Genomic DNA, 24,754 nt, shown 5'->3' with positions numbered 1-24,754 from the left:
TTTGTGAGCTGACTTTGAACCACTTCCACTCTTTCGACCGCTTTTATGCATTATCTACTACACACGGAGGTTAGCTCTCATTAAAGTAAACAGATATTTTCGACATAACGCTCGAGGGGTTTAAGCATTGATGAAATCATTGAAATTTTATCAGAATCAACTGTTAGATCGACGTGATGACAGCTAGCTATCCGATGTGCGCTTCTGCAACCCCCTACGCAGCTCACAGGCTAAATTTTTGAACGGTTATAATTATAACAGTTACTTTTTTACACTATATAATATAAACTTTATATTACAATCTTTAACACTTTCTCATATATGTACATTTTTAATTTACTAATACATTATAATAATTTATAGTAAAATACAGCTATTTAATGTTAATTTTACTATAGCACATTCAACGTAATATTTATAATACAATTCCTATGAATCTTTTTAGGAATAAAATTTTTATATACACATTTCAAGTTTTTTTTTTAAATCATAAGCAACCTTTTTAAATAAAACAATAAGTGCGTGGATATGAAAAAAAGAGCGGAGGGATTTCTTTGTCCATAATTTAATCATATACATACATACATACATCTATGTAATATATGTACATATATAAAAAGTTTATTCAGACATATACCAATTTTATTGTAATATCACACATAAATCTTAGGCGCTGATGTATTATTTTATTTGTCATTTTGTTTTCGTAAATCTCTTCAACGCCACCATATTGGGCAGTTGATATGAAATAAGAAGAGACATACATATGTAAGTTCGGAGTAAGTGATATTTTTATGCACGAATGTGTGCACCAGGCCGCTTATATTATAAAGTACATAAGTTTTAAGATAATATATTATCTTACCCAAAAAAGTATTGTAAAAATAATTCAACGTTTAAATTATAAAATGAAGATTAAAATGTAAATACTATATATGTATATACCTATATTTTAAAATTATGTAGCATACCTTAAATACAAAATATACATATATAAGGTCGGCATAATACTGCACGGATGTAATCGCACGAATGATATTCGTAAAAATCGAATAATTTTACAATTGAATCCGGCCCTTGTGGCACTCAATAATCGTGTGCCATATTCGATCATTAAAATCTATTTACTGGCATCGCTATTGTGCTAACTATGCGCTCGTGCACGCTCTCAATAACGACAAATCGATAAAGACATATACATAATATCAATAAAAATACATTGATACGTACTATGATATGTGTCGCAATCGTTTTAAGCACCACGATTTTTTAACACCTAAAACAATGCTACAGATCCGTGTTATATAGAGTATACTCATTGAGATTTTTTTCATATTTTTTTTTACCGGTGTGATTTAATTGTCTTTTAGCACTAAAGAGCAACAGAGATGTACATATGTACATAGGACAATGCGGTCGCCTCGACTCGAGAGCTCGTAAGTGGTTTAAATAAATTATTGTGTCAGTTAATGAAATTGACTGTCCTAATGGTGTCCGTGTTCACATTGCGACTTGATTCACTGTGGGTGTCAATGAGGATCTCGTCCTCAGAGTCAGGATACGCACACAATCATTACTAGTACGATATGCCTAATTGTGTTGCTAAAGGTCGGTGCATATTGCGAACTTTGAACGGGGCAATTAGCTAAAGTAAAAATTGGAACTATCAAAGTTTTCGGATGCTCTCTTAAGGAGTGGAGAGTCCATATATGCAGTTATTTATCGGACAATCTACCGGTAGATTTTTCGAAGGCTCAAAATAATATGATTTCAAAAATGGATTTTACAAACATCATAGGCAGTGGTCTCTACGACAAAGAAATTTGATAATATCCCCATTACATGTACTTGATAGTTTTTCTGTTACTGTTTGACCCTTCATTAATGAAAGAAGTAGATTGAGAATCTTCTCCGTTCTCTTGTTCCCTCCACGCAATCAACTATGACGAACCATTCAAGAATATCTTTCCCTCTACGAATTGCATTAATGGAGAATTCAGCGATTGAGAGATATTGAAGAGTTTTTATTAATAACATTTTCACAGAAAATATATCTGTTATATTAAACTGCTATTCTGTAGTAAAATGAGTAGCGACTTTTGTGAAATATGTACAACGATGAACAAAGATTTTGATCGACCTACTTAGTATGGTGAAGTATTATACATACATATGTCATCATCATCATTATTCAGTCATTCGCCATCCACTACTATGTAGATGGAGGTCTCTCTAGTACACTTCAATTCTTCTTTGTTTTGAGCAACTCTCATCCAGCTCATCCCACACACTTTTCTGATTTCACCCTCCTATCTTCCCCGTGGACTTCGATGCACCCTTTTAAATTCTCTCCAGTACCATTTGAGCGCTTCTATCATCCATTCTTCTAGCTACCTGACCCGCCCATTGCCATTTCATTATCTTTGCTTTCACCAATACATCAACCACATTTGTAAAAAATTTTGTCCACGTATTCGATTTTCTACCTATCCTCGTTATACCAAGCATACAGCGTTTCATACTTCTTTGAGTGCTCAACTGAACCTTATGCAGCATTCTGGCGTTCAATGCCCCAGTTGCATCCACACGTCATCACTGGCAAGACACATTGATCAGAGACCTTTTTCTACATGCAAAATGTCATGAATAGAGGTAGGACCGGAAGCGCGCCGTCTATTGTTCCATTATTGTAAATGCTTTGTAAAAAAGGTTCGGCAAACCTTTAACAATGCATTTACAACATCTGAAAAATGAACAGCGCGCTCTGGGTCCGCTCTTTAGTCATGAATTACGTCAAAACGGGTCATTATGGTCTCCTCATTTCATAAAATTCGTAATTTTTTTGTATTAAAATGAAGACTATCAAAGATTTTTTATTTTCAAAATAATCACGTGAATAAGAAAAAATAATGATTTTATGAAAATAAAGCTTCCCCCATACAAATACCAATAGGAGCGCAACGCGCTTTGTATGGGGACTTTCAGGCAAAACGGCGACTTTGAATTCTCGTTAATCAGCCAAAACTAATCATAAATGTCTCATTTAAACTGAAATAGATTACTGTTAACTGTTATTTTTTTTAAATACTTAAAAATCAAAACCATTCTAGAAAAAATGTATGAAAAAAAAACCCATGTTTTTGAATTTCTTGTTGAGATAAATCGATTGGTTGGAGGCCCAGGATATTGTTTAAAATCAATGATTTTTTTTATTATTTAACGTTTCATTGATACGACGATAATTTAATATATACGAAATTGAAAACTTAAAGTTTGTGTGAAGTGTGATTTTTATTTTTCTAATTTATATTGAATAAAGTTTGAAGTACATACCGTTTCAATAGCAGCAATTTTATATATTTTATTACTATTCTCAGTCGATCAACCGTGTACAACAATACACACATTTTTTAAGTACATATGTCAAAAAAAGCTCTACATACAATACAAAATGTTCGTTTGAAATCATCACGGCCCGCATATTATAATATTCTGCATTGTGATCTGGGTTCAAATCTGCCCGTACGAGCACTACATACAATGGGGTGTGATATATTTAATGGTGTAATGAAAATGTTAGCCGCGGGGGATCCCACTTGTAATGTCGGAGTCTGAGGGGAGGACTGAGGTACAGAAGGGAGAGAGAGAGGTAATAAGCCGTCATTATTGCCATTAGTCACCGCTGCCGATGCCCAAAACCCCATGGGTAATTAAAGGACTAATCGCATTTATAGCGCCGCGATCGAAACCCCTCTGTGTCTGCGAAAAAAATTGTCAGGAGTAAAAGGGACCACTGCAACAGCGATCGTTATCCAGGATTGGAATTCAATTTTTGATGATTTACTCATTCGTGAATCTATTTAAAAAAAAAGTGATAATTCGGCTAATTGCACGATTTTATTGCTGTTTATTTTCATTGCTTGTTTTTATACGTCTCTGTAGTTCCAGAGGTTGTCTTTTGTATGGAGTGACGTCTCTGTATTACATTCATGCATTTCAAAGACAAAGCGTTAAGAAGCTCACATAAGGTGAGCGTTTCATTACGTTCCTAACCAATAGGCCTATTATGTTTTGTTGAAAGATTTTATCATTCCAATCTAGTACAAGTACGACGTGTAAACCACACGAGCTTTTATTGGTGTTGTCAGGGACTAATGGGGATAGTGATTTCGTTATTTTGCCGACCGGAAAATCTCGTCAAATGTACTCTTCGACTCTTCGACACAAATTGCTGAGTGTCGTCTTCACGACGAGCGATTATGGCAACACTTGGATTGAATTATGCCAGTTATGTCGGCCGGTGTGGGCTGGGATGCGAATTGGCAGCTAGATGCCGGCGTGGGTGATGCCAGGCACTTCGAGCTACTACTCGACCGGATGTAGATCTACTGATTTATTCGCACTTGTTATACGAATACGAATAAAATTGAATAAATAATCATTTTAAAAAATTTTAATTCCTCGATTTATATAAGTTAGTTTTAATTATGTTATTGAAGTTTTAGGTCGATATATAATACTTACATGAGATGTATAATGTATAGATATATGTCAATATATAATAATATACATATGTATATCTTAACTATCATTTCTCTATCTGTATATACGTATTATATATGCTTTACATTAATTTTAAATATAAACTTTCATAATATTTTGACGGTAAATTTTTGTTCGGCACTGGTAAACCATTTTGCCGCACTCCAATCCACACCAATTCGTTAAATGAACTTGTGAATTAAAGGCATATTATGTATTCGGAACAAAGAGATACCGATCGCATACATATAGTACGGTTCAAAAGTGCGACACACTTCCTTTGCACAGCTTAATTTCAAAGAAAGGTACAACACATATTGAATTAAGATATGTGTGCGAGCCTTATCGTTCTCACAAATCAACCCTTTTGAATTTTCGATGCATAGGGGTGTTTTTATCCCGCCATGTATAATCAATGACCTATTGAATAGGATAGTCAAAGAAGGAGAGGAATCCATTGTGAGTTTCTACGCCACATTCCGAATACGGTAGATGGAAAATGCGGAATATGGAAAAATGCTCAAGTTACTGTGAAAATTCGGTAATGCATAGCTTTCTTCGATCGTAATAAATCATCCTGAGTTCGTATTTTGGCCTGTCATTCCAGATATATTATTTGCGGATGCTTCTGCGTATTATCATAATGACGATCTTTTGTATATTGTATATTTACATACACATGGATAGTATGTAAACAAGAAAAATAAAATAAAATCGGCAATACATTGCATCAAAATTGGAACGATTTTTATAACTACTATATATAGTTTGGTGAATAAAATATCATTTGGAATATGTGTGCATATATTATTCCATTGAATTTTATTTTTAAATAATTTTATATGAGCCGTTATACATATTTGAAAATGGCGGAAGTCCAATTTTCAGTTCCAAAACCACTATTTCTGTTTGACTTAATTCACAAATTGTTATCACTTCTTTGGATTCGATATATCCAGAATCTTGGAAAAGCTTGTAAAAGCTTGTAATACGAATAATCGTATTACAAGCCACCAGTATTTTTAAATATTGTCAAACGCAAACAATTAAATTTAATGTTTTGCAAAATATTTCTCGAACTGAATAAAAGGGGACTTATGCCAATTTCAAATATAACAGCTCATATTATTACAATAAGATTTAGAATATTGTAATATATTTTTTCATCGATTATGTACATACTATACATATATCGATGAAAACATGTTTTGTTTTTTTTTTCAAACGGAATTTAATAGTAAAATATAGATTTTTCTATGCTATAATATTTTATTATTGTATATTGTATTAAAATGTAAATAGTCACTCCATCAATATTAAATAATTACTTATTTTTTGTAGAATTCAAAATCTATTGTAATAAAAAAACGCTTCTCCTACATATGTATTAAATAATCACATATGCATTATAAAAACAAAATAACTTCTACATATAATTTAAATAAAAAAATAAAAAAATGAATCCTCAATAAATCAAATAAAAGAAAATCACTCATACAATCGGAAAAAACAAGATGGTTGCCATATCGTGATTCCGACAGGTAGATTTTTGATTTTCTTTACTTACTATAAAAATATGGCCGTGCCAATATAGCCAGTGGTCCTCAAACATTATATTATATATACGCAAAATGGGTTAGCGCCAAAAGCACAATTGAGCTTCCAAATTAATTAATGAATTAAAATTTAACCAAGAAAGTATGCGGCGGGTACAAGTAACCGTCGGAAATTAACGACGAAGTTTCCCCGCCACTTTGAGTGGAGTTGAACCGGATGTGGTGTGAGTGTAGTTGAGTGGAGTCGAGTGTAGACGAGCTGACCGGCCACACCACCTAATTGCAACTAACTCGTTTAAACGGCGAACTTGAGCTCTACCTAGCCATACTAGTCTATACTGCAGTGGCTCTTAACATTTTTAACCTGAAGGATTATTACTTATGAACAACCAATTTTAAAACCCCTTACATCATCCGTAATCTGTGAAAATCAAAAAAAGTTTTAATTTACTAATTAGGTACTTTACCATTACTTGTAGGCATTTTTGTTTTTAAGCAATTTTTTCGCTTTAAAAATGAACTTAATCGCTTTAATATCTACCGAAGAAGATGTCATGGCATTCTCACAAAAGAAAAAAATTCAGCAAGGATACTGAATATAAGGAAACACGAATTGAAACTCTAATTGCCTCTTTAAAGGAAGTCAACATCCAATATGGAAATTGATTCAGCAACAATCATATACCATTTGTAATAGCAATTCATTTCTTCTATTGTTAGGACTGATAATTGAAGTTGAACAAATTGTGCAAGGAGGAGAATTAGGCATAACCAAGAACACAACTGGAAAAAAATACGTAGAGAATCTTTACATGTGACCAAAACAGAAGATAGAAGAAGGCGATAGATTATTTGTCGAAATTGACTAAAGCTTGTTCACAAAGAGAAAGAACAATGCCACTGAGTAGTTTCTCAACAGTGGATTTTTGGAAATATATATATTATTTAACACTTGCCGCACTGTGATGGATAGCGAGTGACCAGGACTTATTTTATATCTTCAATTATACTGATGCAGGGTCTTCATATTTTACATATGTTCTCGCATCTTATTAAAACCTCCATGATTCGAATTATGTCATTACGAAATAAAGACATTGATCAATATAAACATAATTAATTATTAACTAAGCCCCTCGTACACGTGCCTGATACAGTGCCTGCCTGACGTACAGATGCGAGAGAGAGGGGAAATTCAGTACGCCGCGCTCAACGGTCAGTGTGAGAATGATACTCGCCTTGGAATGACGGCTTTGCTTTAGCCCTTGTTTTTATTTTATTTCTTGCACTTATTTTATATTATTTGGCGTTTAATAAATTATAAAATGATTTTTATAGTTACAGTAATTAACCTCGCAGATTTTGCATTATTTTAAAAGAAAAAGTGTTCAAATAAATGACTCCAGGCAATGGGAAAGTATCCATTAATATAATTAAAATGCATTCATAACTATACGCATACCCATTAATATAATTAAAAAACATTCAACCTCTTTCTAGAAATCAAATTTGTACATATGTACTTTTTAAATTTATTTAATTAATTTGAGTGAGTCTCCGCTCGTGTGAAATTGATCTAAACAATCACACAAATCGAAGTGAAATATTTTTCGTTTTATTAAATATCAATTGAATATTGTAATACTAAATTCATTAAATTTTAATATTAAGGGCAAAGTAGTAAAGATGCTCACTGGGAAGACAAAAAATTTCCAGCGTCAGAAAATATTACACTTTAAAATTAAAATCAAATTTAATTGAACTAATGATAAGCCAACATAAAATTTCCAGTTGGGAATTGTTTCGTTTAAAAATATTAAAACATTATTTTATAAATTAAACAAAAATTTAATCTTTGTGGAATTGGAGGAGATAAACTGGGGCAACGTATTGTACGATATCTCATTGTGTGTTATACATACATATTTGATACGAACATATTTTTCAAAGCTATGTTAAAATTTTGGCCCTTATAACCCATTATCAGGAAAATACGATTTCCCCGGGGCTTCAGTCAGCGTATGAACACTGGTTGAGAATTTCTGTTATATTCTACATATGTAGTGTCGTGTCGTGCAAACACACCCCCGCCAAGTAATCAATTAAGCCCTTAAGCCACTTATCATATCGCGAACATTTGCATAAAGTTTTATCGAACCCTTCCCCGTCCCGCCCATCTTCGGGTTGGTGGGCGGAAACGGATGCTGTGCCGAAGTCGACCTTCAAACAAATTATCCCCAAAGCTCCGGCTAATTGGTGCGATATTTTGAATCGATTACGCGGAAACCTAATAGGTGTTGTAAACTTGAATCTCGTTATTAAAACCAGATGTACGGAGAAACTCGGTACAAATTACATTAAAACGATAATTCGTTAAGCGATACGAACTAATAATATGTGCGCATTAGTTCGCTCGGTCGATCCCTTTGGGAATTTTTATGTGTCAATGGCGCCAATGATTAAAATATGCTACGAATAAGCGATTGCCAATAATATTGATTTTACTTTGGTTATAATTAAATACATAATTCTATTTAGTTATGCTATGAAACTGGTAATATTCATATTTATTTAAATAAACGTACATAAGGATTTTCAACAACAAAAATGTACGTTAAATCTGTTGTTTTGATTGCTAAGTAATGCGCGTCCACGCAAATTATGTAGGACGAGGCAGAGAAACCTGACAGCTTCCTTCTAAACGAAATAACACAATGAATAATCTCATGCTTCATGTTACAATTAACATCATATGTTGGGAAATATCATATATTTATATTTTCCATGCAGAAATGAGATGTTTTGTTACAAATACGAGTATACATATTTTATTTTATTTTATTGTCACAAATCAATACACACTCGCCATTACAGATTTGCTCCAATGCGACGGGTGTACGTTAATGAAATACATAAACAATCAGAAATCAGAAATACAGTAATACATACATATACAATCAGAATATATAGAATATAACAATTAATCAGAAATAATAATCGTAGTGACATCTATGGATTTCAGATTACTGTATATAATTAATACAAATTATACACAGGCAGATTTTTGTGATAACAGGATTAGATTTTTTTTAATACCAATTTTCAGGAACCGTTTCAGCAATGATCAGATAAAATTGGCAAACTCTGATAGAGAAACGATCGATTTGGAGTCACAAAACCCCCAAATCTAACCAGCAGTGGCGAGGACACGAACCTATGACCTCAGTGATGCTAAATATATACGCTATCACTAAGCCAAACTGCTGGCTTAGTGATAGTGATATGAACTTTTATATTTGAAGTGGTATAAATATGTACAATTTTCTTCATTTCGAGAAATATTTCGCAAAAAATGAAATATAGCGATTAACAATATTTAAAAATACTGGTGGCATGTAATACGTTTATTCTACTTTTCCTAAATTCTGGACATATTAAATTAAAATAAGTGATGACAATTTACTAATTAAGTTAAACAGGAATAGTGTTTTTGGAACTGAAAATTCGACTTCCGCCACTTTCAAATGTATTGGCTCATGTAAAGATAAATTGTATTATACATACATACATATATAGTGTATAATCAGTACTCACATTGACATTCATACTCTGATTTGATTTCTAATTATTTCGTCAGATAGCTTTTTCATACAAATCAAAGCACAAAGTGAGCTATGTATTGTAATGAAAGTAATTTTTTTACGAAAATTTTCCAAAAATTAAAAAATTCCAATTGAAAATACAACTATTTTTGGATATCGACTCCAACTATGTATTGTTTGAATCGCATACGCGTGAAATATTTTAACCAAATTCAACAGTCACTTTGTAAATTTTATGAAGAAACGAGCATTTGTAAATAAAAAAGCTCTAGTACGAATTTACAAACCCATATCCCAGATTGGAAACTTTAATCATTAAATAATCTCATCAGCCAAAATCATAGCTAGGTAAATGCTAACCACCGAGAGGTTGCCGGGTTCGATCCCGTGGGTTGACCTCGATTGAAAAGAATATATTCGGAAGTATTTCTGTAGTAGTGATGTCAGAATTGAATATTTGTGATATCATGTCAACCGTTTGCTATCGGAGTTTGCCAAGTTATCTGAATTCTTTGTTGAAACAGTTCCTCAAAAAATTGGCAAAACCATCCTACCCACTATGTCAGCACTATTTGAATATGAGTATTTTCCGTAGTGCTGCTGGACAGACATATATATTCGTGACCACAAATCGATCGTTTCCTATCAGAGTTTGCCAATTTATCTGATTCCATTGTTGAAATGGTTCCCCATCGAATTGGCAAAACCATCGTAACTATTGGAATATGATTTAAAATTTATAATATACTAGTGTTTTTAATCCAACTTCGCTCGGTATTTGTAATATAAACCGCTTAAATATGGCCAATCTAATAGTAAACATTTTATTAAATGTATTTGAATATTCATTTGTTCTATGACGTCACGGATTTACGAACTAAAATTAACTAATTAACTAAAAATATTTTTAATTAAACTTCCGCTTTTCCAAAGTTTAATTAAAAATATATTTATACAAACTACATATCTGATGAATTTGATTAAATTAGACGTGAACCAAAAGTCTGACATTGTCAAGTTAGAGTCAAAAAGGAAATTCCAATATTAGACAATTTAAAATTAATCACGATCGGGTCGGAATATAGACAACGTATGGGACGACAGAAGATTATGTGCCTATATATGTACGTACATATGTATGTATATGTATAATATAATATAGATAATGCGAACGCGAGGAAAATGGTGCGGTCGTGATTGAGGTGAGTGGCGTGTAACGCGCGCCGTTATAATTTAACGTCTTGACAGTGATTTAACCGTTAATGTGGCGTCGCTATCCATTCTGGTTCGGCGGATTTAATTAGCGCGCAAGATTCACGTCAAACGCTTAAACAGAGCAGTTTTAATTAGACCCCCATCCCGGCATCCCTCCCTTCTATATATCCCCGGAATACAAACTTTCTGGATTTCCACTTTGTGAACAACGCTTATTGGATTAGCCCGAATGATATGGCTGCCGGCTCCACCGAAACGCTTTAATATTTAATCGACTTACAACACTGCAATGGAAACGGTTAACTTTGGGCCGCCGGCACACGTTTAAATCGCAATTAAACCGTTTTTGCGAAACTCGTTTGAACGCAGACACATATGTATATATTCAAGTACGTGCATACATATGTGCGACGATTCGTTAGTTCGTCGGTCAGGCAGCGAAACGGTTGAAAAATAATTTTGTGTTTTATTTTTTTTATTTTTTCGGAAAACGATGCGGAAAAGTGGGGTCAATTCGACTGGTTCATTAATATTTTTTTCATATGTTTGAATTTATTCTGTAATACATATGTTACATTTTATTGATTCAAAGGGATTAGGTTCAAATGGTAAATATATTTCTTTCTAAAATGATGAACTTTATGTATGTATGTTCGTACATATGTACATATTATATTATATGTGTTAGAATTATATGAATAACCAAATTCATTTAAAATTTGTCCACATAACTAAATGGTTTTTTAATGGTATTTATGTATGTAAAATATAATGGTGGCTGCTTACCGCTAAAACCATCTCCATATGATTAAAAATAATTTTTATTCTGTTGGTGAGATAAATGAATTTTTATTGTTCATTTTTTAATTTATTGTGTACAAAGGTATCTAAAATATTTTTCTATAATCAAATTTATGTGTTTGTTTTCTGTATTTTTAAAGTATTTGGATTTTCTTTAATTTTCGTCAATTTTCTTTAATGTATTTACATACTACATATATAATGCATTAACATACTATATGTACACATATACAGCACAGTTAGCCGAAAATTGTAGTAAAAATACTGAATGTTATGATTGAATATCATATCGGAATAAGAATACGCATGTACCTACTTAATTAATCAAATAGACACTTAATATCTAGATCTTTTCGTTATTTTCTTCAACTTTTCCAATCTTATATCTCCAACTTCCCTAACACATTATTATTTATTTATCTAAAAAAAGACAGCAGAAACAAATAGCATTACAATGTATTACATCGACATCAAAACAGTTTCTAAAAATTCATAACAATAATGAAATAGAATAACAAAGTAGAAAAGCATTGAATAATGCTAGTTATGGGATATACATATGTATGTATATACATATGTATGTACATACATATCTACAATTTATTACTAAGAAAAATGATCAAACAATATAAATTTGATGCAAGAAAAGGAACCCAAAAAGAATCAATATGAGGGAGAATATTAAAAGAAAAGCAAGATCTATATAAAATAAATTACAAGAATAGTTGTTAGAACAGGGATTAATATGGAATAATGAAGATTATCTGATTGGACATTGGGATATGATCTGACTGAATAAATCAGGACTATCAATTATATAATTCAAATGCTTAAACAAAAAACATAAATCATAAATAGTGCTGTTGCATTTAAGGCAAACAGCACACAGGGCTTGGATAGTCTAAAATTGAAAGCCAAAATGCTATATGCCTTACTTATTTTTACATCAATATATTGTACATATAAAAATGGAAACATAATTTACCATGAAGTAAAATTCCAAGGTCTCTTACACGATCAACCCTAAGTAATTGATTCTATCTACCTTACTTGATAAACGCACACTACCACATACTGCTATTTTCATTGAATTATCAATAGATTTTAAAATCAGGAATTATTTGCGAATGAGTAATTAAAATACATAGTTCAAAAAAATTCATGGGAAGCTTATATTACCTACATATGTTTGGAGAATAACACTACTTTTACTCTGGGCGTGATATGCTTGCGACCGAATTTAGATTTCCCGTCGATAAATTAAACCATATACGTACATTCAAAGTCACCTAGAACAACATTTACGGTCGATTGTTTGCAGAAAAGCATATTACAGAATGGCAGACACGAGTGACGAGGACGGCGAACGTAGGCGTAGGAGAAGGGTGAATGTTTACGTATTTATATGGTGCTAATGTATCCCCCAGCGCCTAGACGGGGCCCCGCCAATTGATTCCATTATTGCAGGGGACCAAGAGAGGGTCCAGGGCGTACTAATCCGGGGGCCCAAGATAGTTCCAGCGCTAACTAACCACCCCATCAACCCCCAACCCCGTGCATAGCCCGACGACTCGAGATCAAAAGGGACGCTTTGCTCGCGAGCCTCATTCATAATACACAGACCGTAGAACGGTAATTACATTAAAGCCAGAGGAGATCCTGAAACTCATATAACTTTAAATAAACGACTGATTTACACCACCGTGCTGTGCTAGCTTGTGCCACAATGCTATGGTGTAAGTTTTGCTTGCAAAGAAATTTCATAGATGTGATTAAACTTAATTTCATCATTTTTACCTGCACCAACTGTTGTTGGACGAATACATTTATAATTTTGTATCTTGTACAAGATCTACATATGTACTCTACGTGTATCCTATTGGTTCTTAATATTTTCGCTTAAATTTCTACAGTTACATATATAGCCATACAAGTCTCAAGCATTTTGTGTGACGTTATAGTTCCTCAAAGAACAGCAACTGATCTGTCATGAGCAGATATCGGCGTTCGATGGATGCTTTTCATACAAACAATGGTTCACTATTGTTAATTTATTTAAAAAACTATGCTTTTTTGCTCTCTTGCTTTGAACACTAATGGAGCGGTCAATTGTTATTTGAAAAGCATGCTTCCAACGCCGATTTTTGGTCATGAGATAAGGCTTCTTATTCTTAATCAAAGTTTATTATTGTTGATGATTTTAGTCGTATTTGTCCCTGTCTTTTAAGTACCAAAATATTATCAAATAGCAGAATGGACATGATACAATACTTTGAACAACGAGCTTTATTTTTATTTTATAAAATATTTTTTCGAAATTCCATTCGAAAAAATATTTTTTTCCTTTTAGAAAATGGAGTCGAGAAATTTGTTTCTTGAAATAGTCTGTCGTAGTGTCTCCAGCCCTGTGAGAGATTTCCCTGAAGACAAATCTCCACCTGAATCTTCATTTAAGGGTTTATCTTTCCAAGCTTATTTTAATGTTACATATGTAGTGGTGGTACTAAACATAAAATTTTCTTATTAAAAATATTCAAAAACTTCACAGAATACCTATTCAAGCTAAAAACTGTGCTCATTTTTGAAGTAGTTTCATCTTATTTCATTTTCCATTCAAACAACTATTAATTTCAATTGTGAAAACAATTTCTATATGTAGTCCTAGGCATGCAATTTTTTTCCATGTTTTCACGCTTTTAATAGTTGTGTTGATCTATCATATAGAAATTGATCTGTCTGTTCCAATTGGAGTGAGCAGGTCAAGAAGAATGGGTGAGTGGGCGGTCGAGGGGGAGAGGACTAGCTCAGCGGGTCCAGTTCCTGGTATTATCGCATTATCATCACCAGGCGAGGACGTCCCCGGGGATCCCCCTGCAGCTGCCCATTACCGACTATGGAACGAAATGGGCACTTCACCATTTTCTTGTGTGCGATTTATTAATCGAATTATATACATATGCTTCGACACCTTCCAATATGCTATCGATCATTTTACGACCGTTGGCGATGTCAATAAATCGTCCAAAATGCTTTCTAAAATTAGGCAATCCAAATTCTATCTCGACCTTCTTCAAATATAGTCTGCTAATAAATACTGACAAGACTAATTCCGATGGATTTGGTAGCATACAATATCATACGCCTTTGGTCAGGGGATATCAGAGTGCATCGTCAGAAACGAATGAGCAGCATCAAAGAGTGGCTGAGAGAGCTGATGGAGCAGATCCGGTGTGCCAATGTCAGACTCCACGTAGCCGGGGACTCGGCTAAACGAATTAGTCACAATTTACGACTATAAATACCCGAGTCATATGCATGTGTGTGATGCGCAGAGATGGATAGTTTTGCCACCGTGGCCAACACCAACCTGGCTACCCACTTGAGGAGCGATCCTCGCTTCAGCTAAATCGATCCATCCTTATTTGTCCTAATGGTGTTCTGAATATGTAACTGGATGTATTGTTTGTATGTGCTGGTACCGGAGGGGGTCAGTAATGCAAACTCGCCGCCCATTATTGCCAATAATTCAATCTGTGGCGCGCGCGTAAATTTTTCAACGAGCGGAACTTGCATTATCCTCGATGAGGCTGAGTGGCGTTTACGACTTCCATTTTCCGTTCGGAAAGATTTTATGATTCTGGTCTATGTGCATGTATGTATGTGTAGGGATTATGATGATTGGGATGATTTTCCTGATTACGAAATTGAACGATGTCTTTTGTTCTTCTTCTTTACACACACTACATATGTATATGTACGTATGATAATGCACTAGCAAATCCAGAAAATGATCAATAGGGGGGGGGGGGGGGCATTCAGATTGAAAAGATGATACATAAAAAACAATGAGCCAAATTGGGAGGACTTTTTTTGTATAGATACATTTTTATAATATATTTAAATGTGGAAATCTAAAACATATGAACATGTCCAAGAAGATCCGCCTGTGGTACATTACATGTTTTGCTGAACGTAACGCTGTGAAATATTTATATTTTAAACTAAATTATTATCTGAATATTAATTATTTTAAAATATATTATAATAACTTTCATATATGTACATATATGTAGATATGTATATATGATATATCTACAGATAAATATCAATATAAAATCCATATTCTTAAACTTTGTATTAGGAATTGCGATTTACAGTCAAATTCCATAAACCAGTAACCGGTAAATGATTTTTCCTACTACCGGTAAATAAAAAAAAGTTTTTTTTGTAGTCTAGATTTATGTGTTTACAATTTCTAAAAACGTTAGCTTAGATTGAATCGTAAATATAAATCTCAGGTGAACAATGTCACATAAATGCATTTAAGTAAAAAAAATATATGTATAGATATTTTTAACCAATCATATTTATTTATTTAAAGTTTGGACCATTTAAAAGTTTCGAGCATACTTTAAATAACCGTATGATCACATTTTTGACGATTTGATTGGTCTGTGAATTTAACAATTTTAAAATAAACAAATTCCAGGCAACTAAATCTACAATACCCCATGTGAATTGATTTTTACTAGCCTCTTATTATTACTTAATTCGCGATAAAATAGTTTACGGTAATTACCGAGGGCGAAATTATGTCGATTTACTAGTAAACCGGTATACCGGTATTGCAATCTAATGTGTATTATAGTATTACATTATTATTATAATATTTTATGATCAATAAAATTAAAATATATTTTGTGTTTTATCTTTTATTGCTTAACTTTTTGTACATATTACATTTTTTTTCATACCGAATGTTATTGTAAATTAAATAATTTAAAGTATAGTTAAAGGTACAATAAATATCATGAAATATTGATTTTTTAAAATATTGGAGTTATATAATAAAATAATTAAATATTATATATGAATGGATTTGTTTGAAAATGAAGCATTATTTTTTTATATTTGCTTTATGATGAATACTAAATACATTATGTACATATGAATACATTATATGAATACATTTCTATGTAAAAAAATACGAATATTTACTAATTTATTCAAATTGAATTTATATCGAAGGTTATTTCTGTATTTGTGCCGCACTGTATTGAAAATGTATCGAGTGCGGAATAATAAACTGACGCATTACAAATCACAATTTCCGATGCTATTTATGTATAGGTATAATAAATTTTCAGCTTAAATATGTAATATGTACATGCAATTCGATACTATTTAACATGTTGTATTTTTATTTACATAATTTACGTAATTATAACTAAAAGGAAACATTATTTGTATTTTTTTTTATATTATGTATTTTATTATTGCAGGTGTCTGGAACGGCGGGCCGCGGCATGTTTTGTTATCATTGCCCGCCTTCATTACCACCCCATCAGCACAGACTGCCTCAAATTGATTACCCCTTCACACCTACACACCCATGTGAGTACCATGTACCTGTATTAAATAAAATGTATCAATTTACCTCGTAACTATGTCTTAAATTCAACGTTTGATGATAGAGAACTGGAATTAGTATCTATGCGTATCGATACATATGTCGAGTTTGTACCTATGTATATATACTGTATTTATGTTTTGATTTCGTATATACGACAGATGATTGACGCGATCGACGTAGCAGAAGATAAATAAATAACTGGTCCATTACTGGAATAACAATCCGAATCAATGCGAAATAATCCAATCGTCGGTTTCTATTATTCGGGTAACAATTTGGGGATTTGTCCCAAATTCGATCCGAGCGACGAGCTATTAGTTTGACTAGTTCGTATCGAAAGTGATCACAGATTCTCAATATTTTGTACTGATACAATGTCTATTTTACTGTAAGTGATGACGACGGACTATTATACATAGATAAGAGGGTGGCAAATTGTAAAATGTATTCAATTCTTGTTGAATTTTCATCGTTTTTCAAAATTTTCTACACCTGTCAATCAGGAACACAACTTTGCGAAATTTTACCCTACAATTCTAAAATCAATGAAATATTAATAAACGAAAACCAAAGTAGTGAGGTAGATATTTGATATAATATTATTTTACTAGTGGTGCTACCCGGCTTCGCTCGGTTCCACTTTTGAAGATCTCTTTTAGTTTTAAGCACGGATATAATAAAAGTAACTGGAAATAAAAATGCAGTCTAGTAGTGAGAATACATTGGAATCATGAAAAATATTTTCATTTGGTTTGTTATTAAATTTATTTGAATCGAAAAAAAATTATATTATTTAACGACCGACCAATCACAAACGTCTTTGACCAATCCAGACAATCAGAAACGACTTTGACGACAGCCAATCAGAAACGAATTATACACGCCGTTTCGGTTTCATGTTCATAAGATTTTATTTTCGACTGATTCATATTCCAGAAGGTATCGGAAAATAATTATTGTAAAATATATACATATCTATAGTAAAAAATCTTTTTTGCGATTTTGCGTACACTCGTGGTTTTCAGTTTATGTATTCGTTTGTTGAAATATGTACATATATACATAGAAAAAAAATCGAACTATACATACATACATTAGACGCTAATAGTTTTTTAAATCGGGATGAGTTTAATTGTTACTGTTGAATAGCTCACACCAGTTGGTGGAAGAACGTGCTAAAAAAAAAGAGGAAAACAATCAGGGGAGGGTGTGATGTGTGCAATAGCATTTGACAAACAATGGAGCGTGTAACCGTGTAGTGATAACAATGGGGTCGGCGACGCCCGTCGTGTTTGAAATCAATTTTCCGAGCAATTTGTCCGCATATAGGGTTGTTAACGAGCTGCACACCCGACGACTAATTGGCCCAACGGCTAAATCCCACCGTGCCGACAATCGAATCATTGTTTTTCTTCACCGATGGGGTGGTGGTGGGTGGCGGGCGCACGCCATGACAACATCGACGATGATAATTTTGATGGAAATCACTACGGAGCTAATTCTAATGGCATTTACGCACATATGAGCTGTGTTCCATTTGTCAATGATAATTTCGTACGAATCGTAATGTACGGAGAATAATTGAATTTATATTATTTGGATACACTTTATTTAAATTGGCATATCAAGAATGCTTAGTTTAAGTTATTTCAATTCTCAACCATTGTCAATTTTTTTTTAATATAAATTTTGTAAAATGATCTTCGGTATACTAATACGTACATATGTGTATTTGATTTGATGTGAATGGTATTCAAATATTTTTTATGATTTCAAAACAATCTTAGTGAGTGATGGTTATAGTAATAATACTTTTATAGTAAATTAAATAAATATGATATACATATGTTTAACCAAAGGTTATCTTTTTACTTGTACATATGTATATTTTGAACGAATCTAAAAATGTAAACATTAAATAACGGTTCGGTGATTACTAGTCAAATGTGAACCGGTCACAATACAACCAGTCGCTCTAGATCGGTCACACGTGATCACCCGTCACACTAAAACTGGTCACACCCTAAAATTGGTCACGAGAAAACTGGTCACACCCTAAATTTGGTCAATCAGGTTTCTCGTGATCGATTTTAGGGTGTGACCAGTTTTCTCGTGACCAGTTTTAGTGTGACGGGTGATCACGTGTGACTGATCTAGAGCGACCGGTTGTCCTGTGACTGGTTTACATATGACGAGTAGTCCGTTTACCTAAATAACAATGCGTATTCTTATTGGATTCCATTTATATAAAGTAGAATTTTTTTAATATATAATTGCAATTTAATTACAAAATGGTTATTCACCCTAAAATATCGTTTAATATTATTGATCATTTTGTGTACGTAGGTTTGATATTTTATAAAAAAATTAAAATAATTATTCCGGTACCGGGAATCGAACCCGAGCCTCCTGGGTGAGAGCCAGGTATCCTAGCCACTAGACCATACCGGATCTTCGAAACAGTGTTCGCTAGTTTTAAGTCTTTCCCGATTCCCCAGTCATAATTATACAGTTCTATTTATAAATGACTTCATTTATAAATATATATGTGCTATCTTGAAATGCATGTTTCGAACGGTCCGACGTTCAGGAGGTAAAATTTTGGGTCTATTTTGATAATCGCGTTATTGGGTATTGTATGAAGTTTAAATTGAGTAAGATATTGCAACAATTGGGATGTAATTCAACAATTAGTGGTACATTTAATATGTATTGTATGTATGTACATAGATAACTTGTGTACCAAATGTCGATAGTAAATAATAAAAAAAAACCGGGATTGGGATATCTGAGTGGGATTTTTAGAATTTTTATTGTTTTTGGTTACTCTGGCTTTAATTTTTTTTATATAAAAATTAGGGTTTATTTCAGGGTTGTGGAGTCGGAGTCGGAGTCGTGGAGTTGGAGCATTTCAATCGGAGTCGAAGTCGTAAAAAATCAACCAATTCAGATTCCTTTTTTTATTATTTTCTTTATTACGGTATGCGTCAACAATAGTTTCCAATTTTACGGAAGGAAATCCACCGATATAAATAAAATAAAATTGAAATTATTAATTTCTTTATAAAAAATCATGAATTTAAATTAAACTATAAATAGAATCGTTGAATCGCGTATTTTGATGTCTTGTAGGCAAAACCAATTGTTTTCTCTGTCTTATACTTGTTTTTATTTTCTTTTTTTGAATTCCTTTAAGTTTTTATATTTTGAATATCGCTATTAGTTTCGTGTTTAAACAATAATAATTTTACACGTTGGCAAGAAAAGTCCATCTTACTAAAATCATTAAAGTTGAAGTCGGAGTCGTTAAATTTTGAACCGACTGTACAGCACTGGTTGGTTTTAATACTGTTTTTGAAATAAATTTCAAACATTGATAATATAAAAGTTTAATATTTATTCACCTACATATTATCAGCAATGTTGTGTCGGAAAGCATCCATCAAATAAAAGACGTGCTAGGAAAAGTCGAAAATAATAGAAACCGAGTTGGAATTTATAATCATGCATTGCGAAAAAAATGAGAAATTAACTATAAAAACATAATCACATTTTAAAAATAGCAAATATTAAAAAAAAATGTATACATGCTTATCTGTGAATTGCTTAAACAAATGTATAGAAAAATTCGAAAATTGTATAAAAACCAAATTTTTAAATAAGTAATCACATATTGTTGCTAACGTCAAATATATTATTTACATCGTATTGATTTCTACAATATATGGCACATATGTACTCTCAGTTTATTATTAAATAGCCTAATATTGCTGATAAAAATGATGCTTGCATTTCTCGCCTACCAAACTTGTTTGCTTATACTTAAATTTTAAATGACATCGATTTGTAAGACCATTTCTGCCAAATGATATTTTGTTGCACAACTGATTACAACACGATGATTATATAAAATTAGCCACAACATACTGAGATGTACTCTTGCTTAGCTCGTCCACGTCTTATATCTGGCCCATTAGCTCAGTTGGTTAGAGCGTCGTGCTAATAACGCGAAGGTCGCGGGTTCGATCCCCTCATGGGCCACTTATATTTTTAATTTTGATTCATTTTTTAACAATATTATTTTCTGTTATCATAAATGTGAACTATATATATTCTAATCTTTAAATGGCGCCTGTTCATTTGACAATATTTGTTTACGTTGCGGTTCGTACAACTTTATATTAAAAAAACTTCATCTGTTGTTACTACGTACATAGATAAAGTAATAAATAATCTATAGCACATTTGTTGTACTTTTTTTTTAAAGAATAAGTCTACATAACATACAATCGTACATATATAGATTAAATTCAATACCTAAAGGAAAGTGCATTTTCATTGCGCTACACCAAACATTCTCAACATACTTTGCAACATCACTCTTTTGACAGATGTAATCCTCTCATTGTCTGTGTTATCCCTAAGGTAGAGGGGGAGGGTATCTTCAAATACTAATACAGATTACAACTGACACATAAGGGAACAGCCGCAATGCCCCCATAATAGACACACCTAACATAAATAAAATGATGAATTTATTTCAATTTATATGTGAACTTTATAAAAGAGTATAAAGGGGGTTTGTTATAAATATTTAGTTTGCAGTATTATATATTACTAGCTGAATTCCCGTTTCCGTTTTTCCCGTTTCCGAGTTAAAGTCGTAGTAATCTGACTTATCCAGCGTTTATCAGCGAAAAAACGCAGGCGGCGAACACATTTGAAATTATTCAATTGTTTGTTTATTTACCCTAACAATGGAGGTGGCGACGCGAAAACATTTGAAATTATTGCGTTGCAATGCCACTCATTCCCGTTTTTCGGCGATTTTTTTCACAGAAAACATATAGGAACCCATTCGCGACAGCCAGTCAAATAGACAAACATTGATTTTTTATATACATATGTATGTACATATATGTAGATAAATAGGTCATAAATGTTAATTGTATTATACATATGACCGTTTTTACAAAAAAATCTAGTATGTCAGATCTCGTGCACGGTTGAAGTGAATCTTTATTTTTGACGATTTGTTTCTTGACACAGGGTATACATAGGCGTGCGTAGTTGTGCATGGGGTGCTCTAACTAGAAACTATTCATCGTTATTAAACATTTATTTCATAAAAAAATCGAATAATATGTGATTTAAATTGAAAGTTTATATACATACATACATATAATGGATGATTTTTCCATGTGTCGGCGCAGAGTTTTCCTATTTCCCGAAGGATTCGCTCCCGGCCGGACACCTGCGCGACTGCATGTTTAATGCGTTAACGCAATTACCGACAACGAAAGGGCGGTGCGATTAAGGAGTATGGGGCGGTTGTGAGGGGGTTACGTGGGGTCTAAACGACCCGAGCGCGCGCATATGCGTCCCACATTTTGCACTGTTATAATTCACCACTTTAGTTTTTAGTCCGCAATTTGCACTACTATATATAGAGTCTAATCTGCGAGCATCTCCCATCGCCACCCCCATTAAATATTCACGACGTACCTGAAAATCGCGATAAAACCCCTACCCTGCCACCCCTCATATTCTCGCAATTCAATTAGATTATCTTCCGACCACCCTTTTTATATTATATTTTGTTTGTTATTATTTTTAATGACGACTAAGTGCGACTCGTTCTTTGTGTTTTTTTTATCGTGATGAGATTTTTATTTTAAAATATTTATTGTTCTTTTGAGCATATACGATTTTTCAGGTTGCATAATTCAAAAGTTGTTATATTATATAATCCTTTTATAATCCAAGCAAATTTAATTTGGGAATGACGGGCTTAGTCAGTCTTGAATCTCGTCGTCGTATTTTATTATTACGACACATGCTCCTTGTTCTTCGTGGAAATATTTATAATCCACCAATTCTTACCGAATTCACTTTCTTTGCACCAGAAAATTATTTTAGAATACGCAAACGTGTTCTGTTTTCGCCAATTATAGCGAAAACTAACATTCTTTTAAATACTCCTATATGCACAGCCATGGCGCTTTTTAACCACTTAGCTGATCAGACGGACATTGACATATTTAATGTTACTTTTGGTCGGTTCATAGAATCCATTCAAAATATTGTGTTACCATCTTTTCTGATTTTCTTTTTTCTTTTATTGTTAATTTTATATTGTAAGATTTCATTATATGTTTTTATTATGTAATTTACTTGAATGGGTTTTTACCTGTATAAATAAATAAATAAAAAGAAGTTTCTTCGATATCTATGTATACATGACAAAGTGTGGGTACTTCCATTTTTTGTTTTATCTAGATTTTCTCCAACGTATCTTAGACTTTGCAATCGAAATTTTTGAGAAGGATTGTTGCCATTTTTAAATACTTCTTTTATAATATTATACATATATAAGTGACAGCCTTTCACTTTTATCAGAGGTTAAATATAGGACGCCTGAATGTGACTGGATGTCGACTTTTCCAATGTATTGTGGCAAGAACGTCTGTTTTCAGCAATTCGTTTGTTGTTGAGTATGTCCGGTTTCTCAACATGATAGGAGAGCATATGGACCTGTTTGGTTGTCATGTTGAGAAATTGTCAGCTTTGTGAGATTCAACACGAGTTTAATTAAATGAGATAATTTTGTTATGAAAATATTTTTTTACTTACTAAATACATTGTCCATTGTTTTTTGTTGTATATATGTACATACATAGGTATAAGATGTGAGGCATTGAAAGTATGCCGTCAGATCACATCGTTTATTATTTGTAATCGATATTATTTTTATGTATTAATAGTATTAATAAATAAAAATAGTTCCAGACATACTGAAGTAATGTTATAATATTTTTACAACTCAACGCACAACAAAATAAATATCATGTCTCAATATGCATAGCTATTGACTTACTGCGAAACATATGTATAGTACCTACAAAAGCTTATAAATCTATAGTAATATACTTACATATTTATATGTATTACATTCTATGTACTTTAATGTATGTACATACGACTACTATCATATGCAGAGGAAATATTAAATGTGGTACTATTTCATGTGTATGTATCTATAATATAATATTATGTATTCAAATGGTATAAACGGGTGGACCGGTGATGACGCGATATCGTTGATGTGAATTAAATAGTGGAATCAATTAAAGCATTAAAACGTATAATTAGTTATACTGCAATTCCGCCATGTTTATTGGCCCCTATCAAATTGCATACACGCGAATGACATTCAAATGATGCATGCACCCCCTCTCTATATCTCTGTCTCTCTCGTGCAATGCATATTTCTCAATTGGTCGTATATGTGAATATTTTTTGTCAATAAATATTTAAATTGAGCTCTATGCAAAATATAGGACGGTTAACAGCGATCGTTGACAGAAAATGCTCATCATAAATCAAAAAATCTTTACTAATATAATTTATTTCTAATACAGTTGTTGAAAGTTGTCTATTTTTTTTTAATTATCTATAATAATATTTTGAATTCTAAAGACAAAATTTTTCAAAAACAAGCTATATACATATGTATATATATATATATGTACTAGTGGATCAGTGGATTCCCGAGACTATGTAACTGCATTCAAGTGTACATTTTTTCCGGCATAATTAGTCATTCTCTTTATTTTAAAATACTT

At 32.6% G+C, this 24,754-nt stretch overlaps 2 non-coding genes across 2 annotated transcripts; one reads left to right on the top strand and one right to left on the bottom strand.

Annotated features, from left to right (window-relative positions):
- Positions 1-19,508: 19,508 nt before the first annotated feature.
- TRNAE-CUC (transfer RNA glutamic acid (anticodon CUC)) lies at positions 19,509-19,580 on the bottom strand. The gene has a single exon. It is a non-coding gene; the product is annotated as a tRNA-Glu (tRNA).
- A 1,516-nt stretch (positions 19,581-21,096) lies between these two features.
- TRNAI-AAU (transfer RNA isoleucine (anticodon AAU)) lies at positions 21,097-21,170 on the top strand. Its single transcript has one exon. It is a non-coding gene; the product is annotated as a tRNA-Ile (tRNA).
- Positions 21,171-24,754: the final 3,584 nt, after the last annotated feature.

Source organism: Arctopsyche grandis, chromosome 13, assembly GCF_051622035.1.
Source record: "Arctopsyche grandis isolate Sample6627 chromosome 13, ASM5162203v2, whole genome shotgun sequence".
Taxonomy (NCBI): domain Eukaryota; kingdom Metazoa; phylum Arthropoda; class Insecta; order Trichoptera; family Hydropsychidae; genus Arctopsyche; species Arctopsyche grandis.
This window is presented reverse-complemented; position numbering and strand designations above follow the sequence as displayed.